We start from the raw sequence: 19,118 nt of genomic DNA, 5'->3' as shown, positions 1-19,118 counted from the left end.
GAATTCAATCCTATAAACAATTGTAATGTTTCTTTATTTCTATCATTCAAGATGTAGGGGTAAACCACTAAAACTCGCGCTACTGCCGACCGCGGCGACGGACGCCCCCCGCGAGTTTTAGCGGAGGCCCCTAAACCTACTACATATTAGATTGCATTGGTTTTGCATTGTCACGTCTGACGAATCGGAACAGTCTCACAAAATAAAAAATCATATGTACCCTAATCAACATTTTCCTTTAGGAATCATCTAAGCCTGATATTTCTTAAATTATGACCTTAATAAAAGCAAAATATATGCCAAATAATTGTTAAAAACAATTAACAATTTTAGATACTATCTCAGTCTGCCTACGAACTACATGTGAGCAGATAGAGGTAAAAGTAAGGATCACTCACACGGCATATTGGAGGAAAGAATAAAGGTTAATTTATTCCTTCAGCTTTTAAGTTTTGTCACACTTATTCTTTAACAAATTCGCTCGTCAGTTTGCACACATTTCCCAACAGAAATAAAACGTATTTATTAATAAAAAGTCATTATTTTGAAGAGCACTCATACGGCCCGTGTGCGGTGTGAGTGATCCTAAATAATCGTCATAACTTTGGAACGGGACGTGCAAGGAATTTCTGAATTTGTTAATAGTTTTAACATATTCTTAACAATTTTTCAATACTATAAAAAGAAGTGGAAAGGCTTTATTTTCTGAAATAAACATGTTGACGTTTTCTTAAAGCGTGCGGTATGAGTGCTCCTATTTATTGGCCATAACATTTTTATCTTAGGTTTAACAAATTTTTAAACTTCATCGCAATGTTTTAACATATTTTAAGTAAAACTTCCTCGATTTTTGTTAAGATTGAAGCAAGGATCACTCAATCCACATGCACATAAGCTAAACTACCTTAATTTAGCTCTTGGTCTGCTGCACTAATATGAAACAATAAATAAAAATTCGAAAATTGCAAAAATGCGAAATATTGTTAACAACTTTCAAAGAAGTTGGAAAATTCAATATTGCTACTTGGTATTTAAGTAGTTACAGGATTCTGAAGAAACTACTGAAGTGGTTTAATGTAAAACCCTTTGAAACAAAAAGAAGATTTTTAAATCGGTGCTTGAGTAATCGGGAAAATTCTGAAAAAACTTCTTATTTTGAAGTCACTTAAGAATACTAAGCAACATCGGCCGAGAAGAATGATGTGAATAACCAAAAGCAAGAACAGAAAGTCAAATAAAATCTTAACTTAACTTTAAGGTCCCAGTCTTGGGCCACACCATGAGAGTTATCACCGACGCGTCCTGTGGTCAGGACATTAATAAGATCCTATCGCACGGATACTTCGCTATTTATTTCCGACAAGGATTCTGCATTGTGCTTTACTTGATACAGGTAACCTGTAGGTTTCATTTGCAGGAAGAATGCAGTTAGATAAGTAATTTTTCACCGTAATATTATATTTTTTGGAAGGGATTAAATTCAAATTCATAGAATGGAGCATTGAAGGTGAAAGTCGACGTAACTGCATGTTTGCATATGCCATATAAGTATGGAGTCAAAACTAAAAAATGTAGTAGGTATTGTAATTTCACCAATCCCTTATAAATCCATAGTTCGTTGGTTGTCTATAGAGATTAGTTTAGACTTTATTCTTTTGTTTCACCATCCAACTTCCGATCAGAGTTCCGTCACCCATATTCAAACTTTCGTTAAACACTCCAAATCTCTAATAACTTGGAGTTTGAAGTCTCCTTAAACTTAAAGTTTTAGACGAGCTTATCCACAAAAAGACACCACCACATTACCTAGACTAAGAGCTAGTGAACGCCAGACCTACGTCATTTTATAAAAGCTGAAAGTTTGTAACCGTATGCTCCCAATATAGGATCGTGGCTTTGGCAGCTATCCAAAAAAAAACTGTCTGGCAAGGAGTTGGAACTGTCAAAACTGTCTGGCAGATGAGGTAACTACTTCTAATTATTGCCCTAATATTTTATATAAATCAGCTTTTATGGTAATAACGTAAGCCTAACTTTTCCGGTGGATTTTTCTGTATATTCAATAGACTGTAATTCTACTTACGTTATACCTTAAAATCAAATTTTTATGTATAATATTTAGGCAACTATTAGAGTCATTCGGGGTAACAGCACGCGGTGGGTAAAAGTACGCGGTGGTCCGATCTCCGACAGGGGTGGGGGAGTCGAGGTCTGTGTTTGTAAAATAGAGTGGCGCTACTGTCGCCGTTTAGGAGCCACGTGCCGCGCCGACGCAATCTAAGTACTGGTCGCGACACGTCGCCGAATACTTGTAGCACGCTTATTTCGTTTAATTTTTATGCCACGGAAAAGTGTGCTGTAGTTAAATGGATAGCTCTGTGCCAGTAAGTATACTATATTTCTATTGTTCATTTAATGTAGTTTTGATCTAAGTTTATCATATTCGTAAAAAGTATTTAACGTGTGTGTTGTGACTGATTATTTGGTATATTTGCCGATTGGGGTAAGAGTACGAGATTAATAGTACGCACGCGTACGTTTACCCCCGTTGCGTACTTATACCCCAAATGAAATAAAAATATCAAAAATTGTTCAATCTTTCAGAATACCTACACCAAAATGCCGAGAAATTACATAAGGAAGGCCTCTCAGCGGATCCTCATCTCATCTCAGATGACCAAATAATGAAGGCCAATTATTTTGATCTCAAAGTGTGACTATTGCCAATATAAATAATTTTTTTTTTTTTTTTTTTTTTTTTTATGTGATAGGAGGCAAACGAGCAAACGGATCACCTGATGGTAAGTGATTACCGTCGCCCATAGACACCCGCAGACCCAGGGGCGTTACAGGTGCGTTGCCGGCCTTTAAGGTAAAGATACGCTCTCCTCTTGAAAGCTTGCAGGTCGTATCCGTCCGGAAACACCGCAGACGACAGTCCATTCCACAGTTTGGTTGTACGGGGCAGAAAGTTTCTAGAGAAACGTACTGTTGTGGACTGCCAACCATCTAAGTGCTGGGGGTGGAAGTGCTGTCGGGTAGATCGGTGGCGAAAAGTGGCGGCAGGAATAAGTCCGGATAATTCTTCGGAGCACTCCCCAATTTAAGACAAGATTCACATTATAATAGATACAGGGTGGAATTTTGTAATGCCACCTGGAGGGAAAGTACTCTTAGTAATGTAGAGGAATCGAACCAACTAAAATTTGTTATAAATTACACCCTGTATTTTTATTGCATCGATCGTTAGGGTTATGGTTTATGGATGAAATCTCTCTAACAAACTTGCTTAAATTAAATGAAAGGAAAACCATGAAATCTTAAATTATTTTAATTATTTACAAAAAATTGTATGTATGATAGTGAATTTTCGTAAAATTTTCAAAAATCTTTGAATGGAGTTCTCTTTGTTTTCAAAAATTAAGGAATGTTTTATTTGAGTAAAATTTTCTATCTACAATATTAAGAGTAGGTATTTTCCCTCCAGGTGGCATTACAAAATTCCACCCTGTATAATACAAAGAGTTCTTATTTTTTTAATGTTAAAGTTCTTAAAATGTTATTTACAAGATTAAATAAATATTGATTATTGCCAATCTTAATTGTATTCTCTTAGAAATCTGAATGCGTACGTTTACCCCGCGTGCGTAACTTTACCCTAAGACTTGCGTAATTTTACCCACACATCGGGTCAAGAGTACGCATTGGAAAAGTTTTCAGTTAAGCCTATGTAGGGCTAAAACTAATTAATCTTGATGGAATTTTTTCTTAAATAGTGAAAATTTATTAAATATTCTACAGATTTAATATCATAACATGCCAATTATATAATTCTTTATAGGTCTGGGAGGCCATAAAAAAAAAAGTGCGTGCTCTTGACCCGAATGACTCTAGAAGTTGTTTCCACATCAGACAGTTTTGACAGTTCCAACTCCTTGCCAGACAGTTTTTTTAGGATAGCTGCCAAAGCCACGATAACCCAAACTTCATGATTCACCAACATTCTTCTATCCTATATTGGGAGCATACGCTGACAAACTTTCAGCTTTTATAAAATGACGTAGGTCTGGCGTTCACCAGCTCTTAGTCTAACCCCTTCGTTCAGCTCATCCTTGGCATGTCAAAGCGTTGAAGTTTGACAAGTTGAAACTAGTTCCAAACGCTTCTCAAACTTCTAGAAAGTTCGAGACGGTCACGATAAAGCCCATCTGTTGTTGGATATGAAGTAATTGAATTGTCTGTCTGTGACGCGTCTGGGACGTGATAGATGGTGTTAGGGACAGGTATCAAAAACTGTTTATGTTTTTGATGATAAGTGTGGAAAACGTTTGTTTTGGTTACCTTACATGGTTTTAAGGCGCAAAAATGACATAGATCTTTTTATACGAAATAAATTAGTATAACTTTTTGTAAGATAATGATCATTGGGGGAGGCCTATGTTCAGCAGTGGACGTCCTGAAATTTTCCATAATATTTAAACAATAAAAAAATTCGAAGGCATAAGTTTGCTAGTGCGCCCGGGCGAAATATTTTTGTAAACCTAAACACTACACACTGATAACATAAAGATCAGTATTTGCTTAGCTATTTTAATAACATCCTAAGAAATAGACAGACACTAAATAAATAAAAAGAACGTTGGCATTTTGTTTTCTAAGAAAATACTAATGATGTCTAATTTGCTAGTTCCATTTTTTATGAAGTTCGGGCACTGACTCTATTTTAATATATTCTGTTCGGGTAGTTTAATGGCCTTTTAAACATAACACATGAAAAAGGCGCGAGTATAATGAATTGTGAGAATTAACTCGTTAAGGATAGTTTCCATACAAAAAGGGCTAAAACGATCTAATACTGAGGCGAATGCTTCTTTCTTATTTGCTAAACTGTCTTCCATAGTTACAAGTTACATGTACTAGTTACATAGTTTTCGCACGAGTAAAGGGCTATAATGATAATGCTGAAACGAATAGTTATTTCAATTTTGCCGAACTGTCATGAAAAGATCACGTGCTAAAGGCTAAAGTTGTGTGAAAATAAAGCCATGGATACACTAGGGGACAAATGGAGCAACATGTTGCTGAACATCGTTTGCTTCAATCAAATGACGTCCATCATCATCATCATCATCTCAGCCATAGGACGTCCACTACTGAACGTAGGCCTCTTCCAATGCTTTCCATGCTGCCCGGTTGGTAGCGGCCTACGTCCAGCGCCTTCCTGCTACCTTTATGATGTCGTCAGTCCACCTTGACTGTGGGTGGACGTCTCACGCTGCGTTTTCCGTTACGTGGCCTCCACTCCAGAACCTTGCTCTTCCATCGGACGTCAGTTCTGCGTACTATATGCCCTGCCCATTGCTACTTCAGCTTGCTAATCCGTCCACTGCTGGACAAAGGCCTCCTCCAAGGATTTCCACAAGGACCGGTCCTGCGCCGCTCGCTTCCAGGCGTAGGGTTGCCAGGAGTCCAGAGACCTTGAGGGTCCGCGAGTATAATATGTATGTGACTCCGTGACCATGGCGCTTGCAACAGTGCCGAAATATCGGAAACTCAAAATTAAGGTAGGTACATGGTAGTAATCCCGTCAGTAATAATAATTATGATAGTGACCATGAAAGTTTAAAACAACATAATTATGTATGGGGGTCCGCAATGGGCGTCCACAGCCTTATTTGTGTACACATTTAACAATCATAATATAGCTGCTTTTTAATATGGGGGTCCTTAAAATTGTGCCTGATTTCATAAGGGGTCCATGTACAAAAAAGTTAAGAAACACTGCACTAGACCACAGAGGCCGTTAAATAGTTGCACAAGATATAAAAAAAATTGTCCCCCAGTGTATCCAGGGCATATTAGTCGGCCATAAGTTGCCGAAAAAGCGACTAATGAGCGTCGCGAGCACGAACATTCGTCACTGTCAGCGTACTACGTGACGAGCCTCGAATGTTTGTAAATTATTTACTGGTTTGGCTGGGAATTCACTTGTTTTGTATTTTTGGGTCGAAACAGTTATGAACTTATTAGAGGCGTTTAGTCGACGTTCTTTTTGTCATAAGTATTTTTACTGGAACACATTACGATACCTAAGGGCATTTCCCACGGCAATCCACTTTTGCGGGATCCCATAATGAAATAAAAATCCCGCAAAAGTAAATTCATCAATTTGTAATTGCTTAGTACAGTGTTCTGCTAACGGTGTACCTCGGCACACTGGTGTACCATTATCATTAATTAGATCGTGTGCCTCGGAAAAATAAGACTAAAAATGTAATTACTTAAAATTTGATTTTTCATGTGTGGTGTACCTGCATTACCTCCAGTAAAATTTCTTTTTACCTTGAACACAAACATTTTGCGGAACACTAGCTTGGTAGACCCAACCAGCCTCTACCTTCAATATTTTATGATCATAATCAAAATACGTAGCTTCCACTTCCGAATCCGTCGAAATTCACTAACTTGTGTGCGTTTAATCATTATCTTGGCTTCGTTTGTGATTGACCAACTGTCGAGTCTAGCTACCTCTACCTTAGATATTAATTTTATCTGGAAGATAAACATATCGAGCATTATTCCTCAACAAACCGAGCATTAGCCACGTTCCCGCTGCCATTAGTATCCGCTTCCCCCAGGACCTCATGGCCACATAACACCTGCCGTAAACTGCTGCAAGGCCGTGCTAGTGATGTGACAACAGCAGTGTGGAGCTATCGATAAAGCGCTGACTGGTTGCACAGCCACGGATGCAACAAATAGTGATTTTATTTAGAAATAGCTTTTGCCCGCCGCTTCACCCGCGTGAAATCACAGATCGTCATAAATTATAGCCTATATGTTATTCTGGGTTATAAACAATAATACTGTAAAGTTTCATAAAAATCCGTTTAGTAGTTTCTGCGTGAAAGAGTAACAAACATCCAGACATCCAAACTTTCGCATTTATAATATTAGTAGGAAGGAAGTAGGATTAAAGCCAAACTGTTTTGGAATCATTTGTGTTGTTAACCAGCCTGCGACTATAATTATCTTTAATGTTTTATCTCAAGGCTCATAACTGAGCAGTCTTCCTCCACAAACCGAGCATTAGTATCCGTTTCCCTCAGGACCTCACGGCACATAACACCTGCCGTAAACTGCTGCAAGGACGTGCTAGTGATGTGACAGTGTGTAACTATCGATAAGCGCCGAGCATTAGAACAAAAACGGATTTAGCAAAAAGTGTCTTCGGCAAACAGTGTTTTTTTTATCTGGAACAATCGATAAAGCGCTGAGTTGTTATGAATTGAGGAACAGTTTGACAGCCGCGGATTCTTGCGGGCATGGCTTCAACGAAAACGAATAGCTAACCCACAAGGTGGACCAACGACCTCATAAAAGTAGCAGGAAGGTGCTGGATCCAGGCCCCTACCAACCGGGCGATGTGGAAGTCATTGGGGGATGCCAATGTTCAGCAGTGGACGTCCTGTGGCTGAAAATAAATGATGATGATGATGAAGTAGCTAAGCTGTAGCTGTTTAGCCAAAACATATGAAAATTCCGAAATCCATGTTAGTGAGTTTTTTCCCGAAAGTTAAAGACCGGCGTTTGTTTTTCATTTCTTTTTGCTTATTGTGTTACCTCCTCACCAGTTTTCTTAAATTGGGTTATGTTTTCACAGACTCACATTACAATAAAAGAAAGAGGAAAACAAAAACATTGTGAGTTTACCGAGAAGCTTCCCCGGTATTTATTTAACTTAATCTGAGCTTACTAGCTTTCAAGAAGGTTAAGATTTAAATAATTTTATTTCTCATAAGAACTTACAAGTTTAGTGATAGAATAATTCACATAAAATGATATTTTCTAAAAATCACAAAACATAACATTTTTATCACAACCAAAAACCAAATGTTATTCTGTAAAAGTTTCCGCCGACCTGTGCCCATTGTATCGAAACCACAATCAGCTTAATTTATCGATATGATTCCAAGCATCCCTAATAACACTACCTATTATGTACTGCACTAGAAATCCTTATATCACACTAACTAGAAAGTAGAGGTGTTGGTTTCATCTGAATGAATATGGCTGGGTAATTTAATGCAAAATGAAACTTAGAACGGAATTTAGGTGAGAACAAATAAAAATACTGCTGCTTGTTATGAAGGCTCACAACGCTTTCGGAGTGGAAAATATTTTTCAGGAATGCATATTACAGCAAGAGCACAGCAATACGTAGTATAAACTTTGTTTGTAGACTGAAGAAGAATTTGTTGTTTGTTTTGAATAGACTTCGAAGCTACTGAATCGATTTGAAAAAATATTTCATGATTAGAATTATTGTACACACGGCCACACTGTTAACTATTTTCCGTTTTTGCTCTCGCTCTCATCAAATGGCGATTCTTTGCGATAGAACGAGACGAAATGACAGGCAATGGATAGTTAACACTGTTGCCGAAGGTACAACAATATCCCTGATGAACATTAGGCGATAGAATGTTTTTAAAAAAAGTTAAGGATAAATTAGGGATTAACTCTGCCATTTTCCGCCATTGATACCCTCAAGTCTCGCAATAATTATGGACGGTACAAAGTTCGCCGGGTCAGCTAGTAATAAAGTAAAATAGACGGTAGCTGACATAGTACATCGTGTAGACTGTACACTCGTATCGCAGGTCACTTGGATTAACCAGTCACCGAATGTCCACCTTGCGGATCGCAAATAGAAGAGCCAGGACAACCAGAGGTGGAATTGTGTAAAGCAATCGTAATCATTTGACAGTTTATAACGTACGATAAAGTCAGTTAAACAAAAGCGTTTGACTGAATAATCGTACGTTATGAACTGTCAAAATGATAACAATTGCTTTACACAATTCCACCTCAGAGCCCCATAAAACCTGCGTGGAAATGTTTCTGACACTGGTCATGATGTGACCCTTCTTTAAATTATACAAGCCTTCAGTTTCACATGTAACAAACACAAATACAAAAATGTGTAATAATTTGTTTTTGATCCACATGATTAGTAGGTAAAAATGAATTACCAATACATATTTTATAGTTGAGAGAAAGAAACATAGAAAGAAGAAAGATGCATTTATTACAATGGACATCACACAAATACAGGCAATTACATAGACATGACAGTGGCACATAATAATGGAAGAAGAAAAAAAATAAAAACTAGAGTAAACAGCAGTGCCACCCATTCACCAACAAGATGCCCACTGCAACGGGACCCCACTCAGCATATGCCGTGGCCCACGGTGACGAAAGCCACGGCGCTGGTTTTCAGTGTGCCCCATGCCGAGTGAGGGTCACGGACCATTGGTAGCAGTAGATACACTTTGGAGCGCGCAGTAGATACACTTCGTTTTACTAACTCTCTTCTTTCTTTCAACATTCACTACCTATTTGGGATTCTCTTTAAGCAATCAACGCCTACTAAGGACTTTAGATATTTTAGAGCTGACCTGAAGACGAAGGGCAGCGAGGAATAAGAAAGACGAAGAACATGGACAAATTCTGTAGGTAAGTAACAAGCCTGATTAAATATTTTCTGGCTGTTCTTTTTGGCCTAAGTCCACAGCAAGAACGAATTCAATTTTCTGCACAAATTCTCTGCTTGCGCACGAAATGCGATCCGGGGGATTGCACCAAGTGGGTGGATAAGATTTGGGACCAAGTACAGCAATTGTTTTCACTCTAACAGAGTTATTCAAGGATAGCTTTACAAGCTTTTATGAAGCTACACTGATTCTGGTGGCCGGATAATCAAGGCAAGTTAAATTTTGACCCTTTTTCCTTAGTTTAGTTTAAAGTAATTGTTCACTCCACGAGTGTACAAGAAAGGCTGCAATGTGGGAGGAATGACAACTTTGACTTTATTGTAGAAAGTATGTAAAATAAATAGAAAATTTTCTTTACTAACGCGAAATTCGCGAAATATCCAATAGTATGTTATAATTTTCATTCTGAAACCAACAAATTTTACGCCATAAAATTTCAAATTTCATTGGATCAATAGTAGAAGACAGCTAGATTCACAAATTATGATAATTATGATTTGGTATTGAAAATGTCCTTATATTTGTTGTATGTATCACTAGCTCTAAGACCCAAATGAGTTCTTAGCTCTGCAAACAAAATCAAATCAAATCAAAATTATCTTTATTTGTTTAGACTAATTAAATTAGTACTTGCAAATCGTCAAATGCTCTTAAGGAGCCTATACATGTCTCATTCTTTTATTACCCTACCAGCGCTTCGAGACAAACATTTGGCAAGCTGAGAAGAAGCGCCGCAACAAACTCAGTCACCACTGTCTGCCGGTTTAAACCAAAGAAACCCCACTCAACCTAACTAACAAGCTTAAATAAATAGACTTATTTATTAATCGACCTGTCCCACTTAACAAATTAATTGACTTATTATAAATCGACCTGTCCCACTTAACAAATTAGCTCAGCTGGACCTCAGAGGTTCCAGTTCCATCTAATTTCGATTTCAGGTAGCCGTTTCATTTATTTGTAATTTCCCCGTAATATTGCCTGGACCGGAGGGCTGGCGAGTGGCAACAGACTGTGAGATGATGGCAAAATTTTCATAATTTTAATTACTGAATGTAAAAACGTTTTCTTTTTTTATTCTTCATTTTTCCAAACCTATCTTAGGCCAAGCTCTGGGTCATTACCATGAGTTTACGTTAGGTGTGCTCGCTAGCGACTGCGTAAAAAATTACATTAAATGTATGACATATTGTGCAGCGCCTCTAGCGGCTATACATTCAAGAAATAAAATCTTCATAGATTTTTATTACGTACTCGCTAGCGAGCACGCCTAACGTAAACTCATGGTAAGGGGGCGTCCATAAATTACGTGAGACAATTTTGGCAATTTTTCAAACCCCCCGCCCCCCTTGGTGAGATTTGGTGAGATTTTGCCTGACCCCCTCCCCCACCCCCTAATCTCACGTGATATTTAAAAAAATCCGAAATTTAATAGTTTTGGAGTAATTTAACTGAGTTTCAAAGACTATTTTTCGATTTAGGGATCCGTTTGCAAACTATTAAAGTTGAAAGTGCCAATTTTTATTCGAACGGGGCGTCCCCCCTAAAAACTAGACTGTTGGCTTGAAAAATCTGGAAAAATTCATAATAATACTGCTTTTTATGAACTTTCAAGAAAACTATAACGGTTAGGGTAGGTCAGTTAGTTTATGAGTAATAGTCATTTAACTCATGTATTATAAAATTGCATATCTAATAAAAAATCCTTAGAAGAAAATATTAAAAGTGACTTTAGATGAAGTAATTGCTTGCTTCTGAAATATATTTTGTTAACGACGGACAACTACGGAACCTTACACTGCGCGTGGCATGACACGCACTTGGCCAATTTTTTTACTTAAGATTTAAACCCAGTTTTCTGGCAAACTCTATTTCTCTATTTCTTGCGAAAAAATTACGTGATATTTCCTGAGACCCCCCCTCTCCCCCACGTGAGATTTAGTGAGGTTTTTGTTGACCCCCTCCCCCCCCTAAAAGTCTCACGTAATTTATGGACGCCCCCTAAGCACGCTGACCTGCATTAATTATTTGAAGATCTACAAATAATTAAGTAACAACTACAAGTTATATTATAACTGTTTTTTAACTTACTAGCTTACAAATAAAAAGTTACACGCTTGTTGAACACTGTTTTAAAGTGACATTTCCATACTAAACGTCCACTTTAAAACACTGTGTGTATTTCTTATTAGTAGGGGTTAGTATTTATTCTGTTATAATTTATTTTTAGGAATCTACTTATACATTTTCAATTTTTCACACAGATTTCGTGAAGCAAACCCAAGTCGAACGTAGCACCCCTGATGCCGGCTTATTTGCCGGGGTGCAGGAAATTAACGAATTCGCCCGGCCCGGTTGACTGGTTCCGTGTCTAGGCTTCTTTATTATCAAGTAAGGGTTTTTTGCCTATAACCTTACAACACACTCGACAAACAGTTATACTTAAAAAGTCACGTTAGAGACGATCTTGCTAGAGAATTATTGTTGCAGTATGAGTAATAGGAAGGAATCGTATTGAATTTATTGATAAGAAACTTTTTACATAGCCATTTATGATCACGTCCACCCAGTTCCTATGTCACTTGGATTTTTTTCCGAATAAATACTTTATTTGCATTCAATGATAAGTATGGTAAAGGTGCCACAATATTGCTGCTAATTCCCGCAAAATTACGAAAAAATCTTAGTACCTACTTTGAAAGGGCCACTAAGTGCCACTATTAACCCTTCAGCAGGGATGACATGTTATATTCACGCAATATTGCAAGCAAACTATACCTACTCGTTTGAAAAGGCCTCTAAATGCCACTGAACCCTTCAGCACTGACGCAATTAATACTTTTGTCAACCCAACCCAATACATAACCGTGATGAAAAAATCTAATTAATGCTGTACCCAAATTTTATTTGATTAGGCCTCGCCCTGTGTCAAAAAGGTAATTAATTCTCCGACAAAGGATGGCCAATGTTGGAAAATTGCAACAATTCGACACTTCATTGGACAAATCAAATCAAAATTACAAAAGGTTCATTTTGTATACTTGAAGTCAATTTCGAATGGACTGACGACCTCATAAAGGTAGCAAGAAGGCGCTGAATGTAGGTTAGGGGAGGTCTATGTTCACCAGTGGACGTCTTATGGCTGAAATGATAAAATAAACTGTATAGTTTCGGTTGTATAACCGAAGTAATGAAATTAAGCATTTTAACTACCTACCTAAGGTATTATATGTATAAACTTCTGTCTATATATAAATCAAGTGGGACTAGTCAAATACATATAAAAGCTTCAAGGTTTGTTAGCAAAAGTAAACCTAAGTAGTCTTCATTAGGTCTACCTCTAGAACAGTGTTTCTTAACCTGTGTGGAGCATAATATGTATGGGGGTCCGCAGCTTTAACTATGAACAATTTAATCTTAACAATCATAAATCCACCAAAGGTAATTGCTGCTTTTTATTAAGGGGGTCCTTAGGACCCTTGGGGTCCACGAGCATACGTATGGGGGTCCGGAGCCTTATCTATGGACCATTGAATTTTAACAATCATAAATAAATACCATCAAAAGTCTCGTAATTGCTGCTTTTTAGGGATTTTATTAAAAATTACTATAACAATTTATTATAAGATAATTTTTAAGTAAATCTCGCCAAAATTTTATTGCTGCTTTTTATTAGGGGGTCCTTAAAATTGTGCTTGATTTCCTAAGGGATCCGTGGACAAAAAAGGTAAGAAACACTGCTCTAGATAATAAAAGCCTAAGTAACCAAATGAAAAATATTGGGATAAGATTCAGAATGCCTTAGAAAAGTCCTTTGGGAGTCCGATAAGAACTTAATATTGTAAGGAAAGTCCTGGAAAGTTTAGCTTGTGGTACAAAAATCCTAAGAGAAAAAAAGTCCAATACAATGTAACTTAACTTTATCAACCTATATTCATAGAAATGACTTCTCATAATTCTGATTATGATAATTTAAGTAAAGAAACCTTAGATGATTTTCAACTTCTAAGAATCCAGAAGTAAAACCTTTTCAATGTAAATTAGGTAACTACGATTATAATAATAATAACGTGTCCCACCAAAAAATTTTATGAAGTACAAAAATGTTACCGACACAGAGACCATAACATTGTCATCTCATGTAGAGCCAAGCTTCTAACTAAACTAACTTTACACTAGGGATATTATGGATATGTAGTTTCGGTTACGGTTCGGATATTTTGTTTATTTCGGATATCCAAAAGTTTCGGTTACACTTACGGATAATATCTGTGTTAAAATGCAAATTGCAATAGTTGTCCAACACGGTTCATTCTTTTGGCATCTGTCACGCTCTCACAAAAAAGCTTTCATCATGGAAAAAGTCTTGTGTACTTCAAAATGCAATCACTAAATCAGCGTAGGGACTAGGGACTTGCTTGACTCTGCCTACATCCGAAACTATCCAAAACGTTTGAATCGGTTACGGATATTTTTTATTTCGGATATCCGAAAGTTTCGGTTACGGTTACGGATTAGCTTAACATCTCTGCTTTACACCACGTATAAATGTGTTACTACACGGTCGCTCATTTCGCTATCATCACCGCGCGCTCAGGTGATTTTGTTCACTGTTCATTACTTTCTGTTAGGACAAGGTTATACAATAGTTCTTCTAGTAACGAAACGGATCTAATCCAGGTCACTGAGCATTCAGAAATATGTACTAGCTTTGCCCGCGACTTCGAAAGCGGAAAATAGTGTGAATATTTTTTCCCGTTTTTGCAACATTTTTCTTTACTGCTCCGCTCCTATTGGCTGTAGGGTGATGTTATGTAGCCTAAGTCTTCCTCGATAAATCTACTATATAAAAATAAGTCGGGTTTTCCTTCCTGACGCTATAACTCCAGAACACACGAACCGATTTCCACGGTTTTGCATTCGTTGGAAAGGTCTCGGGCTCCGTGAGGTTTATAGCAAAGAAAATTCAGGAAAATTTAACAAACGAAATTCCACGCGGGCGAAGCCGCGGGCGGAAAGCTAGTGGGCTATATAACACAAAGATTTTTTTCAAATCGAATCGGTATAGTTCTGAGATTAGCGCGTTCAAGTATAATAAACCAACAAACTCTTTATAATATTACTATAATAGATGAATACTCAGGACTCGACCTATTTAGACGATTCTCAAAATTGAATTTTAACTCGAGCATAAATGAAATTCTTTAGTTAGATGTACTGAAAAGGCTCAAAACTAAGTACCAGACATAAATTCAAACCAGTCCGTTGAATTAGAATGTCTTTAGTCATTAATAAGAGCTCAAGCCTTTAATAATAATTGTAGATTTATTTGTGAGTTGTAGGAATTTCAATTGAGTTCACAGCATTTCTATCGCTCATTTTTCTTTTAAAACCTCTTGCGGAAGAGTTTCTTTATTGGCGAAATCTGAATTTTTATCTTACTTCTTACTAATATCATAAATGCGAAAGTTTGGATGTCTGGATGTTTGTTACTCTTTCACATAAAAACTACTGAACGGATTTTGTTGAAACTTTACAGTACTTATTATTTTTTATAACCCAGAATAACATAGGTATAGGTTACAATTTATGACGATATGTGACAAACTAAATTTCGCGCGGGTGAAGCCGGGGGCAAAAGCTAGTCCTAAATATTTAAGATACTGATCGCCATAGCTTCAAGCAGTGTAGATTCTGGTCGTGGGATTACATAAAACATAAGTTAGGTACCTAACTTACGGGTGTTAGGCTGAGTTGCACCACCTAACTTTGACCGTAACTATAACGATAACCGGTTTTTTGGTCTGGAGTTTGACAGATTTTGACGTTTGTCAAAGTTAAAGTAAGATGGTGCAACCCAGCCTTAGAAAGAGTTAAAAAATTGAATAATAGAGTCGTAGTAATTCAACCAAGGCACATTTTTATTGAGACATATTTTAGAACTATATGCCAACTAACATCTAACAAAATATGGTAGTAAGAATCAGCTATGAGCTTTATAATCCACAACCTTTTAATCCTTATTATAAATCCGGATTAAATTTTATACCATCAACTCCAAAAGTAAATTATAAATATTCACCGCGTTGCTCGATTTTAATTCGAGTAGGTACTAACCACAAAATAGATAGGAGCAGAAGGCAATCTACATACAAAGTGCAAGGGTCAACGCTCACATAAACAATGCTCACGGACAGTGGACACGATATCGCCAATAATCGCGAACCAGTCTAAACCAGTGTGAGCGCGAATGCCGCCCGTCTGTCGTCATTATTCGTCATTGCAGCTGAATGACGTCCACTGCTGGACAAAGGTCTCTCTAAGGATTTCCACAAAAACCGGTTCTGCGCCGCCCGTATCCAGGCACCTCTCGGGACCTTCACCAGATCCTCGGTCCACCTAGTGGGAGGCCTGTCCACACTGCCGGCTCGCGGTGACCACTCGAGAACTTTCCTGCCCCAGCGGCCATCTTCTCTACGAGCTATGTGCCCCGCCCACTGCCACTTGATTTTAGTGATTCTGCGGGCTATGTCTGTCACTTTGATTCTCCTGCAGATCTCCTCATTTCTGATTCGATCACGCCAGTCTGTGTGCGTATGCAAAATGAAGTAGGTACGTATAATACAGGTTTTGTCTTCTGATACTTTCTATTCTGTGACCTTAGCTAGGGAGATACTTAGCTATTCGCCGGAGACGTTATTTATAAAACCTCTCACAGATCTCCACAAAGCTTAATTCCAGTAATAAATTACGTTTAGTCAGTTAAGTAAATGTTCTTCATTTCTAGGCTTTATTTGTATAACAAATTATATTTTAATTCCTGTATCGGCCTAAATATTAAATCTAATTAAGTTTCTATGTTGATTAATGTTAAGTAAGTGTACCTAAACTCTCATTGAACTCACTCTCTCTTGTTTAAAATTACCATAAAACAATCCTGACCCCTCATTTTAACAGAAGGAGAGAAAACACTCAGAACGAAAACACTGACAAGTTCATGATAAGGTAGGTACCTCTGATTAACACAAAGGTTTCAAATCAAATCAAATTTCTTTATTTGCGTAATTCCAGATACATCAGTGGTCTTACATAATATCAGTACTAAGTCAATAAATAAAACTAAATATCCAACTTTACTAAAAAAATATACCTGTATGTACACCTACTACTCTGATAAAAATAATCATGTCGATTAGTGTGTTATTTAGGTACGCAATAAGTATTACCACTTTTACTACAATAAATTCTATTTCTCGGCAGTTTTCTTTAATTTCTACTGATTAAATGCAGCAAGGTTCTGGAATGGAAAACGTAGCGTGCGAGGTCCACCTACAAGGTGGACCGACGACATCGTAAAGGTAGCAGGGAAGCGCTGGACGCAGGCCGCTACCAATCGATCAACGTGGAAAGCATTGGGGGAGGCATATTTTCAGCAGTGGACGTCCTGTGGCTGAAATGATGAATGTATTTCCCCCAACAGTTACAGGTGTAGAGATGTACACGTTTTTGGAACCAGGCTAAGGTTCTACTCTAACAAAACAATTAAAAGTAGCCTCTCTATCTATACCTCTCTCTCAATATCAAGGCAAGTAAAAGAGATAGGTAGAGTCGGATGTGCGGAATCGATTTCCGAAATAGGTGTCTGTTTCGGTGAATCAGCGAATTTTCCTTTCGACGTGACTTGCTTCAACTGAGCCACTTGATCTAAAAACCATTTTGTAGATAATAGTGTGTTTGGGAATTCGAATCCCACAGAGGGCAAACGTAGTATGCTTAAGAGTTTAAGTAGTTACTATCCAAAAGTGCCGGAGTCATGGACGTTTTAGACAGCTGCAATAGCTATATTTTTATAGGCAAGCTTTTGCCCGCGGCTTCACAAATTATAGCCTATAATGTTAATCTGGGTTATAAACCATAATACTGTAAAGTTTCATCTAAATCCGTTCAGTTATTTTTGCATGAAAGAGTAACAAACATCCAGACATCCAGACATCCAAACATCCAAACTTTCGCATTTATAATATTAGTAGGAATAAGGACTAGCGGCCGCTCGCGATTTCGTACGCTTGGATCCCGTTTTACCCCCTCAGGGGTGGAGTTTCGTAAAATCCTTTCTTAGCGGATGCCTACGTCATGACATCTACCTGCATACCAAATTTCAGCCCAATCCGTCCGTATAATAACTTATTAGATACTTTTGACTAAGAAAACTTTTTGCTTCCCCAGCTACATAAGTAAGAGTGGGCAAGCAGAACTGACAGCCAATGGGTCAGCAATGGTTTGAAATGAAGGTCACGTACCTGTAAACGCTGCGTGGGATGTCCATAATAAATTGTCCGTCCTCAAGGTAAACAGAATGACCTTGGCCTTCTAAAGGTTTCAGCAAGCCGCTGGATGCAGACCGCTTTCATCCGACTAAAGGAGTCCTATCCTATATTCAGTATTGGACGTTTTTTAAAATAAAATCTTTATAAGTTTCTATTTAGAGAAAACACATTACCTACCCTACGTCGGTCTAAATTGAGCCACGACGCCCACGGCTCAAAAAGTTCAACACCTGAACCCCAACCCACACAATGAACGAAAACTTCTTTTCATTCAACATGCAAATGGCCGCCAAACTCGATTAGCCTTTTATAAGAATTTGCAAGAAAAAAACAAAGTTACAAAACATGGCGCGAACAAATCAAACTTTTCTCCTGATCGATTGGGGGACCTTCTAAAGAATTCTTTGTTGCAACTTTTTAGACGTCGTCCATAGTTCTTCGGAGTACTTAACTTGTACTTTGCATGAGAGAATTTTGCAATATTCATCTAGGCGTTAACTTGCCGCAGTGGGGTAAGTTAGGTTAGGTTATTTTATGACATTATTCTAAACTTGTCGCAATAGGTAAGTAGGTACAGTTTAGGTAGGATACCTACAATTTTGGTAATAACATTGTACTTAAAGATAATCTATTCGTAGAGAAAATATTTAGCATATTTTAGTAACCAACCATGTAATTAAAGACCGAGAAAGTTTAATCGCCGTTTGATTCGATTGTTTAATATGATTATGTAATATTTACTATTATTATTTTATTAATACTGCTATCAACTTAGATCAACAAAAAACTTTTTCGCGCGGTTTAAAAAAGCAGTGCAAGACAAAGTGTAATCCCAACAATACCATCTAGCGGATACTTTGTGAACTTTCATGTTCTTTCTACGGCTAGACTCACTAAAATAAATATTAATAAAAACTCAGTGTTGCCAGAAGGTTACTTTTGTAACCTTTTAGGTTACTTTTGAACTGCATTGGTTACTTTTAGGTTACACTAATGAAAAGGTTACTTTCAGGTGATTTTTCAGAAATTGTAGAATTAACTTTTACAGGTTATTCAGTAAAAAATATTAATAGTGACAATTTAAAAATTATGTCATAAACTGCATTTAAACATGAATTTGATTTATTATTTGTTAAAAAAATGAGTTTTAGCGAATGTTTTTCTATAATAAAACGCAAATCCAGGAAACGTTTTTATACGACCGGTCACTTTTCGGTCTTCATGGAATGGT

This window comes from Ostrinia nubilalis, chromosome 22 (genome assembly GCF_963855985.1).
Source record: "Ostrinia nubilalis chromosome 22, ilOstNubi1.1, whole genome shotgun sequence".
Lineage (NCBI taxonomy): Eukaryota > Metazoa > Arthropoda > Insecta > Lepidoptera > Crambidae > Ostrinia > Ostrinia nubilalis.
This window is presented reverse-complemented; position numbering follows the sequence as displayed.